General features: G+C 49.2%; 22 non-coding genes across 22 annotated transcripts; 11 read left to right on the forward strand and 11 right to left on the reverse strand.

Annotated features, from left to right (window-relative positions):
- Positions 1–354: 354 nt before the first annotated feature.
- Trnav-uac (transfer RNA valine (anticodon UAC)) lies at positions 355–427 on the forward strand. The gene has a single exon. It is a non-coding gene; the product is annotated as a tRNA-Val (tRNA).
- A 635-nt stretch (positions 428–1,062) lies between these two features.
- On the reverse strand, positions 1,063–1,134 carry Trnap-ugg (transfer RNA proline (anticodon UGG)). Its single transcript has one exon. It is a non-coding gene; the product is annotated as a tRNA-Pro (tRNA).
- Positions 1,135–2,547: 1,413 nt separating this feature from the next.
- Positions 2,548–2,620, forward strand: Trnav-aac (transfer RNA valine (anticodon AAC)). The gene has a single exon. It is a non-coding gene; the product is annotated as a tRNA-Val (tRNA).
- Positions 2,621–2,837: 217 nt separating this feature from the next.
- Positions 2,838–2,909, reverse strand: Trnap-cgg (transfer RNA proline (anticodon CGG)). The gene has a single exon. It is a non-coding gene; the product is annotated as a tRNA-Pro (tRNA).
- A 234-nt stretch (positions 2,910–3,143) lies between these two features.
- Positions 3,144–3,216, forward strand: Trnav-uac (transfer RNA valine (anticodon UAC)). Its single transcript has one exon. It is a non-coding gene; the product is annotated as a tRNA-Val (tRNA).
- Positions 3,217–3,852: 636 nt separating this feature from the next.
- On the reverse strand, positions 3,853–3,924 carry Trnap-cgg (transfer RNA proline (anticodon CGG)). The gene has a single exon. It is a non-coding gene; the product is annotated as a tRNA-Pro (tRNA).
- A 234-nt stretch (positions 3,925–4,158) lies between these two features.
- On the forward strand, positions 4,159–4,231 carry Trnav-uac (transfer RNA valine (anticodon UAC)). The gene has a single exon. It is a non-coding gene; the product is annotated as a tRNA-Val (tRNA).
- A 636-nt stretch (positions 4,232–4,867) lies between these two features.
- Positions 4,868–4,939, reverse strand: Trnat-ugu (transfer RNA threonine (anticodon UGU)). The gene has a single exon. It is a non-coding gene; the product is annotated as a tRNA-Thr (tRNA).
- Positions 4,940–6,351: 1,412 nt separating this feature from the next.
- Trnav-aac (transfer RNA valine (anticodon AAC)) lies at positions 6,352–6,424 on the forward strand. The gene has a single exon. It is a non-coding gene; the product is annotated as a tRNA-Val (tRNA).
- A 217-nt stretch (positions 6,425–6,641) lies between these two features.
- On the reverse strand, positions 6,642–6,713 carry Trnap-cgg (transfer RNA proline (anticodon CGG)). Its single transcript has one exon. It is a non-coding gene; the product is annotated as a tRNA-Pro (tRNA).
- Positions 6,714–6,947: 234 nt separating this feature from the next.
- On the forward strand, positions 6,948–7,020 carry Trnav-uac (transfer RNA valine (anticodon UAC)). Its single transcript has one exon. It is a non-coding gene; the product is annotated as a tRNA-Val (tRNA).
- A 636-nt stretch (positions 7,021–7,656) lies between these two features.
- On the reverse strand, positions 7,657–7,728 carry Trnap-ugg (transfer RNA proline (anticodon UGG)). The gene has a single exon. It is a non-coding gene; the product is annotated as a tRNA-Pro (tRNA).
- A 1,412-nt stretch (positions 7,729–9,140) lies between these two features.
- On the forward strand, positions 9,141–9,213 carry Trnav-aac (transfer RNA valine (anticodon AAC)). The gene has a single exon. It is a non-coding gene; the product is annotated as a tRNA-Val (tRNA).
- Positions 9,214–9,430: 217 nt separating this feature from the next.
- Trnap-cgg (transfer RNA proline (anticodon CGG)) lies at positions 9,431–9,502 on the reverse strand. Its single transcript has one exon. It is a non-coding gene; the product is annotated as a tRNA-Pro (tRNA).
- Positions 9,503–9,736: 234 nt separating this feature from the next.
- Positions 9,737–9,809, forward strand: Trnav-uac (transfer RNA valine (anticodon UAC)). The gene has a single exon. It is a non-coding gene; the product is annotated as a tRNA-Val (tRNA).
- Positions 9,810–10,445: 636 nt separating this feature from the next.
- On the reverse strand, positions 10,446–10,517 carry Trnap-ugg (transfer RNA proline (anticodon UGG)). Its single transcript has one exon. It is a non-coding gene; the product is annotated as a tRNA-Pro (tRNA).
- A 1,412-nt stretch (positions 10,518–11,929) lies between these two features.
- Positions 11,930–12,002, forward strand: Trnav-aac (transfer RNA valine (anticodon AAC)). Its single transcript has one exon. It is a non-coding gene; the product is annotated as a tRNA-Val (tRNA).
- Positions 12,003–12,219: 217 nt separating this feature from the next.
- Trnap-cgg (transfer RNA proline (anticodon CGG)) lies at positions 12,220–12,291 on the reverse strand. The gene has a single exon. It is a non-coding gene; the product is annotated as a tRNA-Pro (tRNA).
- Positions 12,292–12,525: 234 nt separating this feature from the next.
- Trnav-uac (transfer RNA valine (anticodon UAC)) lies at positions 12,526–12,598 on the forward strand. Its single transcript has one exon. It is a non-coding gene; the product is annotated as a tRNA-Val (tRNA).
- Positions 12,599–13,234: 636 nt separating this feature from the next.
- On the reverse strand, positions 13,235–13,306 carry Trnap-cgg (transfer RNA proline (anticodon CGG)). Its single transcript has one exon. It is a non-coding gene; the product is annotated as a tRNA-Pro (tRNA).
- A 234-nt stretch (positions 13,307–13,540) lies between these two features.
- Positions 13,541–13,613, forward strand: Trnav-uac (transfer RNA valine (anticodon UAC)). Its single transcript has one exon. It is a non-coding gene; the product is annotated as a tRNA-Val (tRNA).
- A 636-nt stretch (positions 13,614–14,249) lies between these two features.
- Trnap-ugg (transfer RNA proline (anticodon UGG)) lies at positions 14,250–14,321 on the reverse strand. The gene has a single exon. It is a non-coding gene; the product is annotated as a tRNA-Pro (tRNA).
- Between the last annotated feature and the right edge of the window lie 1,237 nt (positions 14,322–15,558).

The raw sequence follows: 15,558 nt of genomic DNA on the forward strand, positions 1-15,558 counted from the left end.
ACGTTACAACACAAAACGTAAACAAAAACGATAGTCCACTATACGTAACGCTACGGCGGAGCGGAAGACTAGGCACGTCCACACTGCACGGCGTCTAAAGCGGAACTGGACCAACGAGCCTGTTCGTTACGGCTAAGCGCTGCACATGACTGACGCCTCCGTTCTTGGTATCACCATGCAGAGCTGCTGCTCACCCAGCGTTCTCCCTGGCTGTTGCGGTTTGATTGTTTTTATCGATGTCTTCTACTATAGCATCTTCTAGAATCGGACGGAGTTGGTAGCCGACGCCCTTGCTTACGCAGGAAAAATCTGTTGCTACTACGGGTTTCCAGGTAGCACAGCAGCAGAGCCGTCGTTTCCGTGGTGTAGCGGTTATCACGTCTGCTTTACACGCAGAAGGTCCCCGGTTCGATCCCGGGCGGAAGCAAGACTTTTTTAAACCCGTTTTCGGATTCCATTTCCGAGAGAACGTCACGTCTGCGTATGCAGGGATAATAAATGTCGTGTGCTACACGGATATCGCGTCATTTTACTGTCAAATGCTCTTGCTCCCATAGTGCACCGGTATTCAGTAACTCAGAACGCTCGTAGCTCCATTCTGGCCGGCAAAATTTATAATCCATTTCTTCAGGACTACTTCAAGTGCGCTTCATACTGGCTTTCCAGAGCTTACTGCACTCGCCTTGTCACAGCTCTGTTGAAGTGTGAAGGTAACTAATACTGGGAAACTCTTATCTACGTTCAGTCTTGTATCCCACCCTTTGGTTGTCGTCGTCGCTAATCAGATGAAGGTAGACTGCTCCACGATTGAGCTTCGTCTCCACTCACGGTGCACATGTCCTGCAAAGACAACCTTTCTTTTCCGTTGCATGCAAGATTACTGTCGGCTCTTCTACAGCAATCGACCTATGTAATTTACTGGTGTCAGATTCTTGCCATACCAAACGGTCCCTTCATGACCGTAGTGCTACACAAAGCGTGCTGCGGCAGGCATTTGTTCTTCATTGCAGAGCTGCAAACGTGGGTGAGCTCCACCTACTCTTCCGCACGGTCAAAACGGCAGGGCTCGTCCGGGATTTGAACCCGGGACCTCCTGCACCCAAAGCAGGAATCATACCCCTAGACCAACGAGCCAACTGCTGGTAGCGTTGAAGGTCATCCCAAGCAGTCCAGCTCCGAGGAACTTTCATGTAAATCAGAAAGAATACCGCTTTCTGAAGGCAGCGCTCACCACTGTTGGGAAGAATATTAAAGGCAATGAATATAGAGTGAATAATTTCATCGCGCTCTGCAGATGAACAGACGGTGGTGTTTCACTTTCGTCATGTGGTTTCTCAGTGTCAAGGGAAGGCAAATGCAATAAACAAAAGAACATCGGGAATCCGAAACACCAACTCATAACGAAAAGATTGCGGAATAGACTGCAAGCAAAACCTCCAGAAGACGACTCCTGAAGGCGTCGGTGCCGTAAGAATTATTCCGTGCAGCAACGATCATCTAGGAAGTGTGTCGCTCCACCACACAACTTTTTTTGATATTGTTTTACCTAAATTTCCATTACCTGTTCGTTACAAGAATGCCGTGTGGCTTTCACCCGGTCTGCTTCGTCCAGCAGCGATAGTAGTAAGTAAATAGACCACAGTATCATTAAAAGTAGGTCAGACACAAAAATAGGAGTTGCGTGTAGGTCATGTTATTCTGCTTTCAAATGCATTTGTCTGGCTGGGAGTAGTGGCGTACTCCTGTAATCCATGCGTCCGGGAGGCCGTTGTTGTGGGAGAGATCTGGGAACAACTACAGATTCGGCCGTTTCATCAGCTCAGGAACGACCGCGATGCTCTCATCGAGCTCTGCAGATTGACCAGATTGCAGTGCGGAATTTTCGGCTAGTGGTGGCTCGGGGTTAAGAGAAGTCGAGAGCTGTGAGCAAAACTACATCGGGAAACCGAAACGGACGACTCATAACGAAAAGATTGCGAGATGTACTGCGAAAGCAAAACTTCGAGAAGACCAACTCTGAAGCCGTAGCTGCCTTAACAATCATTCCGTGCAGCAACGATAATCTGGGAAGAGCGAGGAGTGGGTACCGCTCGACCACACAACAAATTTTGTATAATGTTCTACTTATTCTACATTTGCGTTTCCAGATCATCACTAAAATACTGTGTGATTTACACGTGGTTTGCTTCTTCGGCGCGCCAGCGGTGGTCTGTCGGGGCCTCCGTGTAGAGCTACCGCTGAGCCCAGGCTCCCTGCTGCTAACGAAGTGATTGCTTTTGATGACATCATTTGCAATAGCGACTGCGCGAATTGACGGTACCTCGTACGGAAAGCAAGAGTAGCTGATGCTACTGAGGACTCGGCCGCGAGCAATTCCGACGACTTGTTGGGCTCTTATTCGTGATGGCATTCAGACAGGCAACGGTGCTGTCGATTGTTGCATACAAATGAGAAATACCTGCATTGTGCGTTTCCGCAAAGTGATTTTTACGCCAAAGTTGCGATCGTCCTACAAGTTGTGTCAGATGTGGAGCTCAGAGCGTAGCAGTTTCCGTGGTGTAGCGGTTATCACGTCTGCCTAACACGCAGAAGGTCCCCAGTTCGATTGCGGGCGGAAACACTTTTTCGTCGCACTCAACAAGACACTTGCTACAATCTCTACTGTGACCATTTAAATCAATTTCAAACGTCCCACCACCAGGGTGCAGATGGCTCAAATGATACATGAAACTCTTTCAGAATCGGCCACTTGGTTTTTGTGCTTACCTGGAGGGCTGGGAAAATGCGGAACAGCCGCCGGCATGCCGGTAGTTGCCACACGTTTGCACAAAACGCAAGGGCTCGTCCGGGATTTGAACCCGGGACCTCCTGCACCCGAAGCAGGAATCATACCCCTAGACCAACGAGCCTGTTCGTTACGGCTAAGCGCTGCACATGACTGACGCCTCCGTTCTTGGTATCACCATGCAGAGCTGCTGCTCACCCAGCGTTCTCCCTGGCTGTTGCGGTTTGATTGTTTTTATCGATGTCTTCTACTATAGCATCTTCTAGAATCGGACGGAGTTGGTAGCCGACGCCCTTGCTTACGCAGGAAAAATCTGTTGCTACTACGGGTTTCCAGGTAGCACAGCAGCACAGCCGTCGTTTCCGTGGTGTAGCGGTTATCACGTCTGCTTTACACGCAGAAGGTCCCCGGTTCGATCCCGGGCGGAAGCAAGACTTTTTTTAAACCCGTTTTCGGATTCCATTTCCGAGAGAACGTCACGTCTGCGTATGCAGGGATAATAAATGTCGTGTGCTACACGGATATCGCGTCATTTTACTGTCAAATGCTCTTGCTCCCATAGTGCACCGGTATTCAGTAACTCAGAACGCTCCTAGCTCCATTCTGGCCGGCAAAATTTATAATCCATTTCTTCAGGACTACTTCAAGTGCGCTTCATACTGGCTTTCCAGAGCTTACTGCACTCGCCCTGTCACAGCTCTGTTGAAGTGTGAAGGTAACTAATACTGGGAAACTCTTATCTACGCTCAGTCTTGTATCCCGCCCTTTGGTTGTCGTCGTCGCTAATCAGATGAAGGTAGACTGCTCCACGATTGAGCTTCGTCTCCACTCACGGTGCACATGTCCTGCAAAGACAACCTTTCTTTTCCGTTGCATGCAAGATTACTGTCGGCTCTTCTACAGCAATCGACCTATGTAATTTACTGGTGTCAGATTCTTGCCATACCAAACGGTCCCTTCATGACCGTAGTGCTACACAAAGCGTGCTGCGGCAGGCATTTGTTCTTCATTGCAGAGCTGCAAACGTGGGTGAGCTCCACCTACTCTTCCGCACGGTCAAAACGGCAGGGCTCGTCCGGGATTTGAACCCGGGACCTCCTGCACCCGAAGCAGGAATCATACCCCTAGACCAACGAGCCTGTTCGTTACGGCTAAGCGCTGCACATGACTGACGCCTCCGTTCTTGGTATCACCATGCAGAGCTGCTGCTCACCCAGCGTTCTCCCTGGCTGTTGCGGTTTGATTGTTTTTATCGATGTCTTCTACTATAGCATCTTCTAGAATCGGACGGAGTTGGTAGCCGACGCCCTTGCTTACGCAGGAAAAATCTGTTGCTACTACGGGTTTCCAGGTAGCACAGCAGCACAGCCGTCGTTTCCGTGGTGTAGCGGTTATCACGTCTGCTTTACACGCAGAAGGTCCCCGGTTCGATCCCGGGCGGAAGCAAGACTTTTTTTAAACCCGTTTTCGGATTCCATTTCCGAGAGAACGTCACGTCTGCGTATGCAGGGATAATAAATGTCGTGTGCTACACGGATATCGCGTCATTTTACTGTCAAATGCTCTTGCTCCCATAGTGCACCGGTATTCAGTAACTCAGAACGCTCCTAGCTCCATTCTGGCCGGCAAAATTTATAATCCATTTCTTCAGGACTACTTCAAGTGCGCTTCATACTGGCTTTCCAGAGCTTACTGTACTCGCCTTGTCACAGCTCTGTTGAAGTGTGAAGGTAACTAATACTGGGAAACTCTTATCTACGCTCAGTCTTGTATCCCGCCCTTTGGTTGTCGTCGTCGCTAATCAGATGAAGGTAGACTGCTCCACGATTGAGCTTCGTCTCCACTCACGGTGCACATGTCCTGCAAAGACAACCTTTCTTTTCCGTTGCATGCAAGATTACTGTCGGCTCTTCTACAGCAATCGACCTATGTAATTTACTGGTGTCAGATTCTTGCCATACCAAACGGTCCCTTCATGACCGTAGTGCTACACAAAGCGTGCTGCGGCAGGCATTTGTTCTTCATTGCAGAGCTGCAAACGTGGGTGAGCTCCACCTACTCTTCCGCACGGTCAAAACGGCAGGGCTCGTCCGGGATTTGAACCCGGGGCCTCCTGCACACAAAGCAGGAATCATACCCCTAGACCAACGAGCCAACTGCTGGTAGCGTTGAAGGTCATCCCAAGCAGTCCAGCTTGAGGAACTTTCATGTAAATCAGAAAGAATACCGCTTTCTGAAGGCAGCGCTCACCACTGTTGGGAAGAATATTAAAGGCAATGAATATCGAGTGAATAATTTCATCGCGCTCTGCAGATGAACAGACGGTGGTGTTTCACTTTCGTCATGTGGTTTCTCAGTGTCAAGGGAAGGCAAATGCAATAAACAAAAGAACATCGGGAATCCGAAACACCAACTCATAACGAAAAGATTGCGGAATAGACTGCAAGCAAAACCTCCAGAAGACGACTCCTGAAGGCGTCGGTGCCGTAAGAATTATTCCGTGCAGCAACGATCATCTAGGAAGTGTGTCGCTCCACCACACAACTTTTTTTGATATTGTTTTACCTAAATTTCCATTACCTGTTCGTTACAAGAATGCCGTGTGGCTTTCACCCGGTCTGCTTCGTCCAGCAGCGATAGTAGTAAGTAAATAGACCACAGTATCATTAAAAGTAGGTCAGACACAAAAATAGGAGTTGCGTGTAGGTCATGTTATTCTGCTTTCAAATGCATTTGTCTGGCTGGGAGTAGTGGCGTACTCCTGTAATCCATGCGTCCGGGAGGCCGTTGTTGTGGGAGAGATCTGGGAACAACTACAGATTCGGCCGTTTCATCAGCTCAGGAACGACCGCGATGCTCTCATCGAGCTCTGCAGATTGACCAGATTGCAGTGCGGAATTTTCGGCTAGTGGTGGCTCGGGGTTAAGAGAAGTCGAGAGCTGTGAGCAAAACTACATCGGGAAACCGAAACGGACGACTCATAACGAAAAGATTGCGAGATGTACTGCGAAAGCAAAACTTCGAGAAGACGAACTCTGAAGCCGTAGCTGCCTTAACAATCATTCCGTGCAGCAACGATAATCTGGGAAGAGCGAGGAGTGGGTACCGCTCGACCACACAACAAATTTTATATAATGTTCTACTTATTCTACATTTGCGTTTCCAGATCATCACTAAAATACTGTGTGATTTACACGTGGTTTGCTTCTTCGGCGCGCCAGCGGTGGTCTGTCGGGGCCTCCGTGTAGAGCTACCGCTGAGCCCAGGCTCCCTGCTGCTAACGAAGTGATTGCTTTTGATGACATCATTTGCAATAGCGACTGCGCGAATTGACGGTACCTCGTACGGAAAGCAAGAGTAGCTGATGCTACTGAGGACTCGGCCGCGAGCAATTCCGACGACTTGTTGGGCTCTTATTCGTGATGGCATTCAGACAGGCAACGGTGCTGTCGATTGTTGCATACAAATGAGAAATACCTGCATTGTGCGTTTCCGCAAAGTGATTTTTACGCCAAAGTTGCGATCGTCCTACAAGTTGTGTCAGATGTGGAGCTCAGAGCGTAGCAGTTTCCGTGGTGTAGCGGTTATCACGTCTGCCTAACACGCAGAAGGTCCCCAGTTCGATTGCGGGCGGAAACACTTTTTCGTCGCACTCAACAAGACACTTGCTACAATCTCTACTGTGACCATTTAAATCAATTTCAAACGTCCCACCACCAGGGTGCAGATGGCTCAAATGATACATGAAACTCTTTCAGAATCGGCCACTTGGTTTTTGTGCTTACCTGGAGGGCTGGGAAAATGCGGAACAGCCGCCGGCATGCCGGTAGTTGCCACACGTTTGCACAAAACGCAAGGGCTCGTCCGGGATTTGAACCCGGGACCTCCTGCACCCGAAGCAGGAATCATACCCCTAGACCAACGAGCCTGTTCGTTACGGCTAAGCGCTGCACATGACTGACGCCTCCGTTCTTGGTATCACCATGCAGAGCTGCTGCTCACCCAGCGTTCTCCCTGGCTGTTGCGGTTTGATTGTTTTTATCGATGTCTTCTACTATAGCATCTTCTAGAATCGGACGGAGTTGGTAGCCGACGCCCTTGCTTACGCAGGAAAAATCTGTTGCTACTACGGGTTTCCAGGTAGCACAGCAGCACAGCCGTCGTTTCCGTGGTGTAGCGGTTATCACGTCTGCTTTACACGCAGAAGGTCCCCGGTTCGATCCCGGGCGGAAGCAAGACTTTTTTTAAACCCGTTTTCGGATTCCATTTCCGAGAGAACGTCACGTCTGCGTATGCAGGGATAATAAATGTCGTGTGCTACACGGATATCGCGTCATTTTACTGTCAAATGCTCTTGCTCCCATAGTGCACCGGTATTCAGTAACTCAGAACGCTCCTAGCTCCATTCTGGCCGGCAAAATTTATAATCCATTTCTTCAGGACTACTTCAAGTGCGCTTCATACTGGCTTTCCAGAGCTTACTGCACTCGCCTTGTCACAGCTCTGTTGAAGTGTGAAGGTAACTAATACTGGGAAACTCTTATCTACGCTCAGTCTTGTATCCCGCCCTTTGGTTGTCGTCGTCGCTAATCAGATGAAGGTAGACTGCTCCACGATTGAGCTTCGTCTCCACTCACGGTGCACATGTCCTGCAAAGACAACCTTTCTTTTCCGTTGCATGCAAGATTACTGTCGGCTCTTCTACAGCAATCGACCTATGTAATTTACTGGTGTCAGATTCTTGCCATACCAAACGGTCCCTTCATGACCGTAGTGCTACACAAAGCGTGCTGCGGCAGGCATTTGTTCTTCATTGCAGAGCTGCAAACGTGGGTGAGCTCCACCTACTCTTCCGCACGGTCAAAACGGCAGGGCTCGTCCGGGATTTGAACCCGGGACCTCCTGCACCCAAAGCAGGAATCATACCCCTAGACCAACGAGCCAACTGCTGGTAGCGTTGAAGGTCATCCCAAGCAGTCCAGCTTGAGGAACTTTCATGTAAATCAGAAAGAATACCGCTTTCTGAAGGCAGCGCTCACCACTGTTGGGAAGAATATTAAAGGCAATGAATATCGAGTGAATAATTTCATCGCGCTCTGCAGATGAACAGACGGTGGTGTTTCACTTTCGTCATGTGGTTTCTCAGTGTCAAGGGAAGGCAAATGCAATAAACAAAAGAACATCGGGAATCCGAAACACCAACTCATAACGAAAAGATTGCGGAATAGACTGCAAGCAAAACCTCCAGAAGACGACTCCTGAAGGCGTCGGTGCCGTAAGAATTATTCCGTGCAGCAACGATCATCTAGGAAGTGTGTCGCTCCACCACACAACTTTTTTTGATATTGTTTTACCTAAATTTCCATTACCTGTTCGTTACAAGAATGCCGTGTGGCTTTCACCCGGTCTGCTTCGTCCAGCAGCGATAGTAGTAAGTAAATAGACCACAGTATCATTAAAAGTAGGTCAGACACAAAAATAGGAGTTGCGTGTAGGTCATGTTATTCTGCTTTCAAATGCATTTGTCTGGCTGGGAGTAGTGGCGTACTCCTGTAATCCATGCGTCCGGGAGGCCGTTGTTGTGGGAGAGATCTGGGAACAACTACAGATTCGGCCGTTTCATCAGCTCAGGAACGACCGCGATGCTCTCATCGAGCTCTGCAGATTGACCAGATTGCAGTGCGGAATTTTCGGCTAGTGGTGGCTCGGGGTTAAGAGAAGTCGAGAGCTGTGAGCAAAACTACATCGGGAAACCGAAACGGACGACTCATAACGAAAAGATTGCGAGATGTACTGCGAAAGCAAAACTTCGAGAAGACCAACTCTGAAGCCGTAGCTGCCTTAACAATCATTCCGTGCAGCAACGATAATCTGGGAAGAGCGAGGAGTGGGTACCGCTCGACCACACAACAAATTTTATATAATGTTCTACTTATTCTACATTTGCGTTTCCAGATCATCACTAAAATACTGTGTGATTTACACGTGGTTTGCTTCTTCGGCGCGCCAGCGGTGGTCTGTCGGGGCCTCCGTGTAGAGCTACCGCTGAGCCCAGGCTCCCTGCTGCTAACGAAGTGATTGCTTTTGATGACATCATTTGCAATAGCGACTGCGCGAATTGACGGTACCTCGTACGGAAAGCAAGAGTAGCTGATGCTACTGAGGACTCGGCCGCGAGCAATTCCGACGACTTGTTGGGCTCTTATTCGTGATGGCATTCAGACAGGCAACGGTGCTGTCGATTGTTGCATACAAATGAGAAATACCTGCATTGTGCGTTTCCGCAAAGTGATTTTTACGCCAAAGTTGCGATCGTCCTACAAGTTGTGTCAGATGTGGAGCTCAGAGCGTAGCAGTTTCCGTGGTGTAGCGGTTATCACGTCTGCCTAACACGCAGAAGGTCCCCAGTTCGATTGCGGGCGGAAACACTTTTTCGTCGCACTCAACAAGACACTTGCTACAATCTCTACTGTGACCATTTAAATCAATTTCAAACGTCCCACCACCAGGGTGCAGATGGCTCAAATGATACATGAAACTCTTTCAGAATCGGCCACTTGGTTTTTGTGCTTACCTGGAGGGCTGGGAAAATGCGGAACAGCCGCCGGCATGCCGGTAGTTGCCACACGTTTGCACAAAACGCAAGGGCTCGTCCGGGATTTGAACCCGGGACCTCCTGCACCCGAAGCAGGAATCATACCCCTAGACCAACGAGCCTGTTCGTTACGGCTAAGCGCTGCACATGACTGACGCCTCCGTTCTTGGTATCACCATGCAGAGCTGCTGCTCACCCAGCGTTCTCCCTGGCTGTTGCGGTTTGATTGTTTTTATCGATGTCTTCTACTATAGCATCTTCTAGAATCGGACGGAGTTGGTAGCCGATGCCCTTGCTTACGCAGGAAAAATCTGTTGCTACTACGGGTTTCCAGGTAGCACAGCAGCACAGCCGTCGTTTCCGTGGTGTAGCGGTTATCACGTCTGCTTTACACGCAGAAGGTCCCCGGTTCGATCCCGGGCGGAAGCAAGACTTTTTTTAAACCCGTTTTCGGATTCCATTTCCGAGAGAACGTCACGTCTGCGTATGCAGGGATAATAAATGTCGTGTGCTACACGGATATCGCGTCATTTTACTGTCAAATGCTCTTGCTCCCATAGTGCACCGGTATTCAGTAACTCAGAACGCTCGTAGCTCCATTCTGGCCGGCAAAATTTATAATCCATTTCTTCAGGACTACTTCAAGTGCGCTTCATACTGGCTTTCCAGAGCTTACTGCACTCGCCTTGTCACAGCTCTGTTGAAGTGTGAAGGTAACTAATACTGGGAAACTCTTATCTACGCTCAGTCTTGTATCCCGCCCTTTGGTTGTCGTCGTCGCTAATCAGATGAAGGTAGACTGCTCCACGATTGAGCTTCGTCTCCACTCACGGTGCACATGTCCTGCAAAGACAACCTTTCTTTTCCGTTGCATGCAAGATTACTGTCGGCTCTTCTACAGCAATCGACCTATGTAATTTACTGGTGTCAGATTCTTGCCATACCAAACGGTCCCTTCATGACCGTAGTGCTACACAAAGCGTGCTGCGGCAGGCATTTGTTCTTCATTGCAGAGCTGCAAACGTGGGTGAGCTCCACCTACTCTTCCGCACGGTCAAAACGGCAGGGCTCGTCCGGGATTTGAACCCGGGACCTCCTGCACCCAAAGCAGGAATCATACCCCTAGACCAACGAGCCAACTGCTGGTAGCGTTGAAGGTCATCCCAAGCAGTCCAGCTTGAGGAACTTTCATGTAAATCAGAAAGAATACCGCTTTCTGAAGGCAGCGCTCACCACTGTTGGGAAGAATATTAAAGGCAATGAATATCGAGTGAATAATTTCATCGCGCTCTGCAGATGAACAGACGGTGGTGTTTCACTTTCGTCATGTGGTTTCTCAGTGTCAAGGGAAGGCAAATGCAATAAACAAAAGAACATCGGGAATCCGAAACACCAACTCATAACGAAAAGATTGCGGAATAGACTGCAAGCAAAACCTCCAGAAGACGACTCCTGAAGGCGTCGGTGCCGTAAGAATTATTCCGTGCAGCAACGATCATCTAGGAAGTGTGTCGCTCCACCACACAACTTTTTTTGATATTGTTTTACCTAAATTTCCATTACCTGTTCGTTACAAGAATGCCGTGTGGCATTCACCCGGTCTGCTTCGTCCAGCAGCGATAGTAGTAAGTAAATAGACCACAGTATCATTAAAAGTAGGTCAGACACAAAAATAGGAGTTGCGTGTAGGTCATGTTATTCTGCTTTCAAATGCATTTGTCTGGCTGGGAGTAGTGGCGTACTCCTGTAATCCATGCGTCCGGGAGGCCGTTGTTGTGGGAGAGATCTGGGAACAACTACAGATTCGGCCGTTTCATCAGCTCAGGAACGACCGCGATGCTCTCATCGAGCTCTGCAGATTGACCAGATTGCAGTGCGGAATTTTCGGCTAGTGGTGGCTCGGGGTTAAGAGAAGTCGAGAGCTGTGAGCAAAACTACATCGGGAAACCGAAACGGACGACTCATAACGAAAAGATTGCGAGATGTACTGCGAAAGCAAAACTTCGAGAAGACGAACTCTGAAGCCGTAGCTGCCTTAACAATCATTCCGTGCAGCAACGATAATCTGGGAAGAGCGAGGAGTGGGTACCGCTCGACCACACAACAAATTTTATATAATGTTCTACTTATTCTACATTTGCGTTTCCAGATCATCACTAAAATACTGTGTGATTTACACGTGGTTTGCTTCTTCGGCGCGCCAGCGGTGGTCTGTCGGGGCCTCCGTGTAGAGCTACCGCTGAGCCCAGGCTCCCTGCTGCTAACGAAGTGATTGCTTTTGATGACATCATTTGCAATAGCGACTGCGCGAATTGACGGTACCTCGTACGGAAAGCAAGAGTAGCTGATGCTACTGAGGACTCGGCCGCGAGCAATTCCGACGACTTGTTGGGCTCTTATTCGTGATGGCATTCAGACAGGCAACGGTGCTGTCGATTGTTGCATACAAATGAGAAATACCTGCATTGTGCGTTTCCGCAAAGTGATTTTTACGCCAAAGTTGCGATCGTCCTACCAGTTGTGTCAGATGTGGAGCTCAGAGCGTAGCAGTTTCCGTGGTGTAGCGGTTATCACGTCTGCCTAACACGCAGAAGGTCCCCAGTTCGATTGCGGGCGGAAACACTTTTTCGTCGCACTCAACAAGACACTTGCTACAATCTCTACTGTGACCATTTAAATCAATTTCAAACGTCCCACCACCAGGGTGCAGATGGCTCAAATGATACATGAAACTCTTTCAGAATCGGCCACTTGGTTTTTGTGCTTACCTGGAGGGCTGGGAAAATGCGGAACAGCCGCCGGCATGCCGGTAGTTGCCACACGTTTGCACAAAACGCAAGGGCTCGTCCGGGATTTGAACCCGGGACCTCCTGCACCCGAAGCAGGAATCATACCCCTAGACCAACGAGCCTGTTCGTTACGGCTAAGCGCTGCACATGACTGACGCCTCCGTTCTTGGTATCACCATGCAGAGCTGCTGCTCACCCAGCGTTCTCCCTGGCTGTTGCGGTTTGATTGTTTTTATCGATGTCTTCTACTATAGCATCTTCTAGAATCGGACGGAGTTGGTAGCCGACGCCCTTGCTTACGCAGGAAAAATCTGTTGCTACTACGGGTTTCCAGGTAGCACAGCAGCACAGCCGTCGTTTCCGTGGTGTAGCGGTTATCACGTCTGCTTTACACGCAGAAGGTCCCCGGTTCGATCCCGGGCGGAAGCAAGACTTTTTTTAAACCCGTTTTCGGATTCCATTTCCGAGAGAACGTCACGTCTGCGTATGCAGGGATAATAAATGTCGTGTGCTACACGGATATCGCGTCATTTTACTGTCAAATGCTCTTGCTCCCATAGTGCACCGGTATTCAGTAACTCAGAACGCTCCTAGCTCCATTCTGGCCGGCAAAATTTATAATCCATTTCTTCAGGACTACTTCAAGTGCGCTTCATACTGGCTTTCCAGAGCTTACTGCACTCGCCTTGTCACAGCTCTGTTGAAGTGTGAAGGTAACTAATACTGGGAAACTCTTATCTACGCTCAGTCTTGTATCCCGCCCTTTGGTTGTCGTCGTCGCTAATCAGATGAAGGTAGACTGCTCCACGATTGAGCTTCGTCTCCACTCACGGTGCACATGTCCTGCAAAGACAACCTTTCTTTTCCGTTGCATGCAAGATTACTGTCGGCTCTTCTACAGCAATCGACCTATGTAATTTACTGGTGTCAGATTCTTGCCATACCAAACGGTCCCTTCATGACCGTAGTGCTACACAAAGCGTGCTGCGGCAGGCATTTGTTCTTCATTGCAGAGCTGCAAACGTGGGTGAGCTCCACCTACTCTTCCGCACGGTCAAAACGGCAGGGCTCGTCCGGGATTTGAACCCGGGACCTCCTGCACCCGAAGCAGGAATCATACCCCTAGACCAACGAGCCTGTTCGTTACGGCTAAGCGCTGCACATGACTGACGCCTCCGTTCTTGGTATCACCAAGCAGAGCTGCTGCTCACCCAGCGTTCTCCCTGGCTGTTGCGGTTTGATTGTTTTTATCGATGTCTTCTACTATAGCATCTTCTAGAATCGGACGGAGTTGGTAGCCGACGCCCTTGCTTACGCAGGAAAAATCTGTTGCTACTACGGGTTTCCAGGTAGCACAGCAGCACAGCCGTCGTTTCCGTGGTGTAGCGGTTATCACGTCTGCTTTACACGCAGAAGGTCCCCGGTTCGATCCCGGGCGGAAGCAAGACTTTTTTTAAACCCGTTTTCGGATTCCATTTCCGAGAGAACGTCACGTCTGCGTATGCAGGGATAATAAATGTCGTGTGCTACACGGATATCGCGTCATTTTACTGTCAAATGCTCTTGCTCCCATAGTGCACCGGTATTCAGTAACTCAGAACGCTCCTAGCTCCATTCTGGCCGGCAAAATTTATAATCCATTTCTTCAGGACTACTTCAAGTGCGCTTCATACTGGCTTTCCAGAGCTTACTGCACTCGCCTTGTCACAGCTCTGTTGAAGTGTGAAGGTAACTAATACTGGGAAACTCTTATCTACGCTCAGTCTTGTATCCCGCCCTTTGGTTGTCGTCGTCGCTAATCAGATGAAGGTAGACTGCTCCACGATTGAGCTTCGTCTCCACTCACGGTGCACATGTCCTGCAAAGACAACCTTTCTTTTCCGTTGCATGCAAGATTACTGTCGGCTCTTCTACAGCAATCGACCTATGTAATTTACTGGTGTCAGATTCTTGCCATACCAAACGGTCCCTTCATGACCGTAGTGCTACACAAAGCGTGCTGCGGCAGGCATTTGTTCTTCATTGCAGAGCTGCAAACGTGGGTGAGCTCCACCTACTCTTCCGCACGGTCAAAACGGCAGGGCTCGTCCGGGATTTGAACCCGGGACCTCCTGCACCCAAAGCAGGAATCATACCCCTAGACCAACGAGCCAACTGCTGGTAGCGTTGAAGGTCATCCCAAGCAGTCCAGCTTGAGGAACTTTCATGTAAATCAGAAAGAATACCGCTTTCTGAAGGCAGCGCTCACCACTGTTGGGAAGAATATTAAAGGCAATGAATATCGAGTGAATAATTTCATCGCGCTCTGCAGATGAACAGACGGTGGTGTTTCACTTTCGTCATGTGGTTTCTCAGTGTCAAGGGAAGGCAAATGCAATAAACAAAAGAACATCGGGAATCCGAAACACCAACTCATAACGAAAAGATTGCGGAATAGACTGCAAGCAAAACCTCCAGAAGACGACTCCTGAAGGCGTCGGTGCCGTAAGAATTATTCCGTGCAGCAACGATCATCTAGGAAGTGTGTCGCTCCACCACACAACTTTTTTTGATATTGTTTTACCTAAATTTCCATTACCTGTTCGTTACAAGAATGCCGTGTGGCTTTCACCCGGTCTGCTTCGTCCAGCAGCGATAGTAGTAAGTAAATAGACCACAGTATCATTAAAAGTAGGTCAGACACAAAAATAGGAGTTGCGTGTAGGTCATGTTATTCTGCTTTCAAATGCATTTGTCTGGCTGGGAGTAGTGGCGTACTCCTGTAATCCATGCGTCCGGGAGGCCGTTGTTGTGGGAGAGATCTGGGAACAACTACAGATTCGGCCGTTTCATCAGCTCAGGAACGACCGCGATGCTCTCATCGAGCTCTGCAGATTGACCAGATTGCAGTGCGGAATTTTCGGCTAGTGGTGGCTCGGGGTTAAGAGAAGTCGAGAGCTGTGAGCAAAACTACATCGGGAAACCGAAACGGACGACTCATAACGAAAAGATTGCGAGATGTACTGCGAAAGCAAAACTTCGAGAAGACGAACTCTGAAGCCGTAGCTGCCTTAACAATCATTCCGTGCAGCAACGATAATCTGGGAAGAGCGAGGAGTGGGTACCGCTCGACCACACAACAAATTTTGTATAATGTTCTACTTATTCTACATTTGCGTTTCCAGATCATCACTAAAATACTGTGTGATTTACACGTGGTTTGCTTCTTCGGCGCGCCAGCGGTGGTCTGTCGGGGCCTCCGTGTAGAGCTACCGCTGAGCCCAGGCTCCCTGCTGCTAACGAAGTGATTGCTTTTGATGACATCATTTGCAATAGCGACTGCGCGAATTGACGGTACCTCGTACGGAAAGCAAGAGTAGCTGATGCTACTGAGGACTCGGCCGCGAGCA

This window comes from Schistocerca nitens, chromosome 2 (genome assembly GCF_023898315.1).
Source record: "Schistocerca nitens isolate TAMUIC-IGC-003100 chromosome 2, iqSchNite1.1, whole genome shotgun sequence".
NCBI classification, from domain to species: domain Eukaryota; kingdom Metazoa; phylum Arthropoda; class Insecta; order Orthoptera; family Acrididae; genus Schistocerca; species Schistocerca nitens.